The sequence below is a fragment of the Spinacia oleracea genome, chromosome 1 (assembly GCF_020520425.1).
Source record: "Spinacia oleracea cultivar Varoflay chromosome 1, BTI_SOV_V1, whole genome shotgun sequence".
NCBI lineage: Eukaryota > Viridiplantae > Streptophyta > Magnoliopsida > Caryophyllales > Amaranthaceae > Spinacia > Spinacia oleracea.
This window is the reverse complement of record NC_079487.1, coordinates 108,517,467-108,526,638: the sequence shown is the minus strand read 5'-3', so window position 1 is coordinate 108,526,638 and position 9,172 is coordinate 108,517,467.

Sequence of the window (9,172 nt, the reverse complement as noted above, 5' to 3'; positions counted from 1 at the left end):
ATTAATTTCATAATTTTAGGGCGAAAAATCGAAAATTTATTAATTAATTAATTTCCGATTCCATGGATTCAAGTCTAGGTCATAAAAATTTAAAATTTAACATAAATTTGCAATTTTTATGGTGGTTTTTAATCATAGGTATCTAATTAAATTATTAATTAATTATGAAAATCAAATCAATTCTAAATTATTCGAATTTTCAACAAATTAATTATAATTACAAATTAGATTGCATAATTAACAAGGCTAGGCATTCAAACTTGTTAAACATATACAGTAGGTCAATCAAAAATTCAAGATTTATCAACAAGAATCGCAAATATTTAATTTAACATCTTAAATTTACAAATTTTTGCGTTCGAAAAACTAAAACCTCCGAAAAGTCATAGTTAGGCTTCGAATTTGAGAATTCTGGGTTCGGCCGAAAAAGAATTTTTTTGTCAAAATTTTAGAATGCCTTTTACATTCGGAATTGACACAAAAATCACTCGATTTGGATGAGTAACGAAGAAACTGCCGAAAAACTGCGTACATATAATTAAATAAACGCAATTTGCAATTAATTAACAATTACGAAAATTAATCACCCCTTTTAATTCTTGCAAATTTGTAATATTTAACCATGTTTATGCAATTTAGATTATGAAAATAATAAGAGGCTCGTGATACCACTAATAGGTTATGATACATATGACAAAACATAAATCGTGCGGAAAAACCTTAATGCCAGGAAACATATTATTTACACATAATCATTTAGCATAATTTAGTAGCATACACTTTGTAGCGTGCCCTCCCTAGCTGCGCCCGAACCAAACAAGAACAAGTCTTTAGGACTCCAAATGTTGTCCCTCCGTAGATAGTCCACAGTACGTCCGGATCCGCCTCAAGTTAGACCAACTAGAATCGCCCTTAAGGTTACTAGGAAATTCGGTTAAGTGTTTGCAAGTGTTTGGCTTATTTTTCTTTCAAAACTTACCCTTAGAATACTTCAATCCCATGTGCATAAATTACGACCCTAGGCCCTTATTTATAGAGGTTTGGAAAGGGAATTGGAATCCCAGTAGGATACGATTTAATTAAACTTAGAATCCTACAAGGACTCTATTTCATTAAATAATCCTAATAGGAATAGGAATTTAATCATACACCAAATCCTAATAGATTTAGGAATTGTGCATGGACACAAACACACACGCGCACGGAGCCACGAGGGCGCCCGCACGCGTGCGCTCGGCCCACGCAGCCCACGCTGGGCAGCCTTGCCTTGGCGTGTTGGGCCTGCCTTGCGGTGGGCCTGGCGCTGCCTTGGGCTGGGCGTTGGCGCGCGTCTTTGCTTGCTGGGCGATGGCCTGGCTTCGTGCTGGGCCTTCGTCCGGCAGGCCTCGTCCGATGCTTATTCGTACGATACGCTTCCGATTAAATTCCCGGTTCCGAAATTCATTTCCGATACGAACAATATTTAATATTTCCGATTCCGAAATTAATTTCCGTTTCGAACAAATATTTAATATTTCCGTTTCCGGAACTATTTTCCGATTCCGATAATATTTCTCATTCTGACAATATTTCCGTTTCCGACAATATTTCCGATTCCGGCAATATTTCCATTTCCAATAATATTTTCCGATATGTACCATGTTTCCGTTTCCGGCAACATCTACGACTTGGATAATATTTATATTTCCGATACGATCCATACTTCCGTTTCCGGCAATATCATCGTTTCCGGAGTATTCACTTGCTTGTGACGATCTCAGCTCCCACTGAAACCAAGATCTGTCGATTCCGAATATCCATAGATAGAGTATTTAATGCCATTACATACTTGATCCGTTTACGTACTATTTGTGTGACCCTACGGGTTCAGTCAAGAGTAAGTTGTGGATTAATATCATTAATTCCACTTGAACTGAAGTGGCCTCTAGCTAGGCATTCAGCTCACTTGATCTCACTGAATTATTAACTTGTTAATTAATACTGAACCGCATTTATTAGACTTATCATTGAATGCATACTTGGACCAAGGGCATTATTTCCTTCAACAATAACAAGAGTTAAGCATAGGGCCAAATGACCGACGTATTCCCATCAGTCAAGAAGTTGGAGGGCAGAGTGATGTGCAAATCATCGACATATGACGTTGAGCCAGGATCAGCTGGAAACCCCCTAGATAGTGCAACAGGAAATCGGAACGGCTTCGCAGGAGACATCGACGATCGGATGAGGACCCTCGCCACCAATGACGACTGGAGTCTCCATACTACCACCAATCTTTGAGTAATTAGCGACCAAGGATAGACTTGTGGACCTAGAAGCAACAGTAGCCGCAGTAGTAAACGACCGAAGAGGCTTCCTTGCCCGCTCGGCCATTTCAGACGCCGACTTCCTGGCCACGGGCTTGGACGACAAGGTATGCTCTGTACAGAAAACCATGTACGCCCGTTCCTTCCAAGTCCGTTCCTTCCAAGTCCTCGGACTGACTCACGTCACAACAAAACTTCCTCTCACTTTCATAATATCCTAGAAACCTTAATGTCTTCACCTGAGAGTCAACGTTTAAATCCACTAGCGACACGTCAATAGCTGCAAGACAACACAAAGTAAGGCGATGTTCAGTAAAATAGCAACAAAACGCAAAAATATGATAGATGTTTACCTTCCCGTGTCCTTTCCTCAACCAAAAAATTGCCCACTTCCCCTAACAACTCTTTGTTCACGAAAAAAAAACCTACTTTGTCAACCCCTGTCGTTCACCCCCAGGCTAGTTGCCAAATTCGTCATCGATTTCTTTGTAACTAGTGTGTACCGATTACAATCCTTCATCTTCATATTGTAAGTGTAGAGAATATCAGCTAAATCGAAAGGCACCTCTCAATCAGCAATGATCCAATCTATCTCCGAGAAAATTCGCCAGATCTGGGGCATTAACTGCCCCGGACTCAGATTGAGTACCTCGATAAACGACTTAGCCAAAGGAGTAAAAGGAAAATGCAGGCCGATGAGGGAAGGATATTCGTAAAGCACCACATACCCCTGGGGGAAGTGAAACGCCTCCTCCCCCGGGCCAAGAATCGCAATTTTTGCCGACGGTGGAAGGCCGAAAATCGGCAGCAACTCTTGCGCATCATTAAAGGTGGTGTAAAACGGGTGGTTCAAACTAACCCTGCTAGATTCGGCCCGATTTCTCTCTCTAATTTCTACCATCTTAGGTCTAGCCATATTTCTCGAAAATTTAGCTAAAAAGGTGAAGAAGATCGGAGAAATTACCCGGAAGCTTGGTGTTGAACAGGGAGTTGATTCGCCTCCTCTCTCTCTCTCTCTCTCTTTTTAAAATTTTATATATGGAAATTTCGAGTGTTTTTTATTGGTTTTTGAGGAGTTATTTCATTCCTTTTTTTTCTATTTATTACATATGATTATTGCGGTTACCCACGCTTGAGAAGTTGAGCGGTTTTCGTTTGAAATTTCGAATTGTAATTTTGCTACACATATTTTCACAAATTCACAATTGGGGGTAAACTATTATCCCATTTTTTGTACTAACGACGTAACTACTTTGTCGAATGATTATGTCGTGTTTCCAGGTGTTGTTGTATCTACAGATTAAGACGTGTCATCTGGAACGGACGTGAGTAGAAGTAGGCGACATGCGATAGAGAATAAGCGACCAGGAATTAGGGCAAGTAATGGGCCAAGATCCAAGTTGCAGCTCCGCTTATGGAGTTGAACTAGTCAAGGAAGCGATCGAAGACTAAGTAAACCGTTGAGGACAAGCATTAAACGTGGAGGAACCGGCCACTTAACATAATATTATTTCCCATGGATCCTAGTAACTAATCTATCTGTTAGACTCAAGATATAAAAGGATGAAGCCGGGCAAAACAATAGACACGTTCACTAAAGCATTCAAGCATTATAGCATTACCATTCACTTTATCAATTATCAAGTAATTACTGTATTTTTATTATCACCATCTCCTTGTGTCGTCTATCTTTTCTTGTTTTCTTTATTTATTTTCTTAGTTAGTGTCGACCCAAACCAAGTGTCGCCCCTTAGACGAAATTTGGCATAAATAGGCATCATGTAAATCTTGCAACTGTTGTAACTAGTAGTAAGAATTAATTTTGTAGCAGCCTTGTTAGAGCTAACCCAAACAAGGAAGTCTCAATACATATCTGCTATGTATGGCAACACATATATCACAACAAAAGAGAAAATAGGAAAAAGACAAAAAAAAAATTGCTGGCAACTTGTTATTTTGAAAACTAATATTTTTATGTTTACTTTATGAGATTGATTATGAATACAAAATAGAGGAGAAATGGTACAGTTTTTTTAAGAAATAGTGCTTGTTTTATAAGGAATGTACTTATTTTAAGAGAAATTGTACTTGTTTTATAATGACTGGTACTCCCTCCGTATTTTAAAAAGGGATACACTTTGGCCAGCACATAGTTTTAGGAGAGTAATTTGAATTTATTAAAATAAGATGAAAGTGGGGTAGTGGATGAATTATTTATTATATTAAAAAGATGACGTGAGTAAGTGTGGGGACCACAAGAAAGAGAGAAATATTAGGCTCCATTCTATTCGACTTATTTTGACTGAACTTATATTATCTGAACTTATCTGAACTTAACTCTACTTATCTGAACTTATCTGAACTTATTTTATCTGAAAAACACTTATTTTGTCCGAAGTAAACTTATTTGTTTGTGAACATGTCTGAAAAAAAACTTATTTTTCTGAACTTATATTATCTGAACTTAACTGAACTTATCTGAACTTATTTCAACTGAACTGAACTTATTTTGTCAGAAATAAGTCAAAGTAAGTCAAATAGAATAGAGCCATAATATAATTGAAAGGGGAGACCAAAACATGTCAAAAAAGAAAAATGTATCTCTTTTTAAAATACAGTTGTTTAAGGAAAGTGTATCTCTTTTTAAAATACGGAGGGAGTACTTGTTTTATTTAAGAAATGGTACTTACTTTTTGAAAAAAAAAATGGTATTTTCTCTCTCCACTTTGTCACTTTATCTCTCTCTATTGTCATCTCCTTCTCTCTCTATTTTTTCACATTCTCTCTCTACTTTTTTTTCTCATTCTCTCTCTTATTTTTCTGTTCTGATTTTTGTGTTTTTTCATTTAGTGTTTTGTCCTTACCTCTTACCTTTTCCCATATTTGTCCTATTGTGGGTGATATGTGTGTTGCCACACATATCGGATATGCGTCTCGCCTATGTCATACCTCGTATTTTTATAATATTTATAAATATATTTTATTATATTTATAATGCGTTTTACGATTTTTGGAATTTATTTCGCATTTAAATATTATTTAAATGTATTTTAATTAATTAGAATATTTATTATTTTAATTAATTATGAAACGAATTTAATTTTCGAGTAGGGAAACTTAATGGGTCGCAAGTAATTTTAAAAGGTTAGGGTTTTAAATGAAAAGTCCAATTAGTTTTATGATGCTAGCCCAATCATTTAATTCCCTAAGCCCAATTCTAATTTCCTAAGCCTAGCCCATTAGAAATAGGGAGCCTATAAGTAGGACTCCCCTCATTAAATGATCCCCCTATTTTGTCATAAACCCTCTTTTGCTTTCTTGCCCCACACTCCTCTCCCTCTCCTCTCTTTGTCCGGCTCGCCCACACGACCCGCACAGTACTCGGCGTGCTCGTGGCCGTGTGCCTAGCCCGTCGTCCCGCACACTCGTGTGCCTTCCCCTCTTGTTGCATCGTTGTTGTTGTGTTGTGTGGCTGTCGCTGCTGCTCGGCCTCACGCCCACACTGCCCCTGCCCTCTCTCTCTCTCTCGCCCCTGCTCGCACGCAACGCCCCTGATCTTGTCGCCCCTCGTCCCGCGCGCACAGCACTGTTGTGCCTTCGTCCCCTGCCGCGCGCACACACCGTTTGTGTGTGTGTTGTTTTTGTTCGTTGTTCAATCTTTTTCGCCCAATCACACTAATTCGTAGTTGTTCCGTGCTATAGGCCGGATTGGTATAATTCTCTTCTTCCTTACCTATTCTATTTAAATTCTGTATTTTAAATTATAATATTATTATTGTTTTGAATAATCAAAATGTACGTTTAAGTATTGATCGAGTTGAAAGGTCAAAACATGACTAAAATTTAAGAACGGATGGAGTACTTAATAATTTATATTTTTAATTAGTTACACTAATTTATAAATGGTACTACCTACGTCCCGGAATACTCGACCCGGTTTGACCGGCACAGAGTTTAAGGGACTTGAATTGACTTATTTAATTTAATAGGTAGTAGTTGATAGTGGGGTATTATTTTAATGTAGTTAGTGAGAAACGTGTAAAGGGGTGGGGTTGGGGAGAGTAGGGGTTGAATTTTTAATTATTTTTTGTATGGAGTAGGGGGTAGGTGGGTTAATAGGGGTAGAGTGAGAAATAATATAATATTGTTAGAATATTTCCATTTTTAGAAACAGGTCAAGTATTAAAGGACGACCCGATAAGGAAAACAGGTCAAGTATTCCGGGACGGAGGGAGTAACAATAATACTCTAATTACTTACTTTTAATTAATAATTCATGTGCTATGTATTAGTTATTACGTATTATTCCGTACATAACATTTATTAAAAAATGAACAAAAGGCATAAAATGTCCTTAAATGTCATTTTACATAGCTACAGGCCTACAGCCAACAACTAAATTTACCAAGCATGTTTGTAAACAATCAATAGTCAAACAGCCAACAAAAGCAGTCAGCTTAAACAGTCAGTCAAACCAGCCAACTAAAACAGCCGACAACTAACAACCAACAGCCAATTGTCAAACATGACAACAATATTTAGAAACACGCAAAATGGTTTATATGCACTATATTTTGAGACGGAAATAGTAATAATTTCTTGTCAAAATCAAGAAGCCACATTCATTAAAATCATCACAATCTGGGATCTAGTTTCGAAAACGAAATTAATACCCTTATATATCAACATCCCCGTGTAGATACCGCCACCTTACTTTGAACTATGGCTATCTTAATTGAACTCGATCACTCTATAATTAGTGATTATTATGCACACCTACGTTAGTGTACCTTTTTGCCTACACCTATGTACACATCAGATTGTCGATGTTAATCATATGAGTCATATTTTAGTGAATTGTCTGTCCGTGAATAGCACGCGTCGGTGTGTGAAACCATAATACTTCATAGTATTAGGTTTAATACAAGAGAGAATTTGGGTTTGAATGATAAGTTAGCTCAAGTACTAAATTTTTAGCTCTTTACATTTGTAATGTTTGAAATGCTGTTGCCGCGATAGAGTAAACCTTCTTTGGACAATTTCAGAAAGTAAAGATCTTACTTCTTAGCTTGGGGAGACGCTCAAATTTCGCAGTGTGCACATGGTCAATCGTCAAAGGGTGCAATTTGCTCATGATCGACCTAGCCAAGGAAACAAGTTTACTGTCTTTTTCTAATATTCCCTTAGTTTGCTTCTTTCGGTTCATGTCAAAAATACAAGGGGTTTTTAATGAGTTATCAAACCTTAGCCGAAGTATTGTGTTTAATCATGTAGGAATGTCAATGTTGGTTAAAGGCTTGGGGGAATAATATTCAAACTCTGAGATCAAATCCCGTCTACATCATTGTTGTTATGTGTCTCTCGACACATTAGTATTGGGTTGAAGTACGTATGGATTTGATAAATTTTCTTCAAAATTATCTTATACTTATTTAACTGTCAGATCATATGTCATAACTTTCTCTCCTATCCGGTTAGATTGAATTAAACATGCTATGATATTTAAACTATTTTTTAGACTCGGGTGATGCACCTGTATACTACATTAATAACATCCGCATTTACTTCTTTTTTCTTTTTTTCAATGATAACATAACATGAAACATTTAATGGCGTAGTGGTAAACACTTTATCCTTTAAACTTAAGGTCATGGGTACAAACCATATTTTACATATTTTTATGTATAAATTATATGGAGCGCACGACCTATAAGTAAAGCACCACGTGTCACGTATACTTTAAGGAGCAAAATTACTACTCCGTATTCTTTTTTTAGGGAAGGGGTAAAAAACTTTAATAATCCGTATAAGTACAATTTTGCTTTGTTTGTAAGGAAATCAAACTATCAATTCTTGTTTGACCCGTATTTTTAGCCTAGTTACTCGCTTACTTATTCTCTCTTCCCCAAAAGGCCAAACCCAACCTCCCTCTCTTTAAACTCCCTCCCATCAAATATGGCCCAACCCATATTGCATTCTTACCTTTAGGCTTTAGCTGGCGAATTGGTCCGTTTAGGCTCAAAATATCCTCAACTGGCCCAATCCTTAACCATCCAAAAGTGATCGGTTGAGTTCAAGGTATAATACCTTTTAATTGGATATGGGCCATAACTGTTGAGGAACACTTTATTAGGATTGTGAGTGTAAGCGGCAACAACGAAGATATTCTATGATACAATTCTATTTACTTTGTATTACTATTTGCACAGACTACGATGCAATATTTAACTACTAATATATCAATTTTGTACAAGAAAATTATAAAAAGTTGATATTCTGAAAATACAAATCGAAATCAATCTAATAAGATCTTGCATTTAATATTTTGATGTGTATAATAGTGAGAATTTACTGTCAAAGTTTACATACTTTGGACACATATTCCAAAGCGTAAAGAACTTTCAGAAACATATGTACTCCCTCCGTCTCTTTTTGTTCTTTACGACTTCCTTTTTTTGTATTTCAAAATGTTCTTTACATTTCCTTTTATATTACTCCCCCCGTCTCTTTTTGTTTTTTACGTTTGATATTTTTTACGCGTTTTAACGATTAATTAATGTGCGTTGAGATTCCTCTATTTTTTATTTAAACAAGACAAACTACGTTTATTTATAATGTTTTCACTTTAATCAAAATTCTGATATTGGGAATATAAGAAAGATTTAATGTCTCCATGAAAAAGTGTGAGAAATTAAATGATTCAATGAATTTAATTGGTTAAAATAATTATTAGACACAAATTTTGATAGAATACTAAGCCATTTATGTGATAATATAAAAGAAAATGTAAAGAACATTTTAAAACACCTAAAAAGGAAAACGTAAAGAACAAAAAGAGACGGAGGGAGTATCACATAAATGACTTA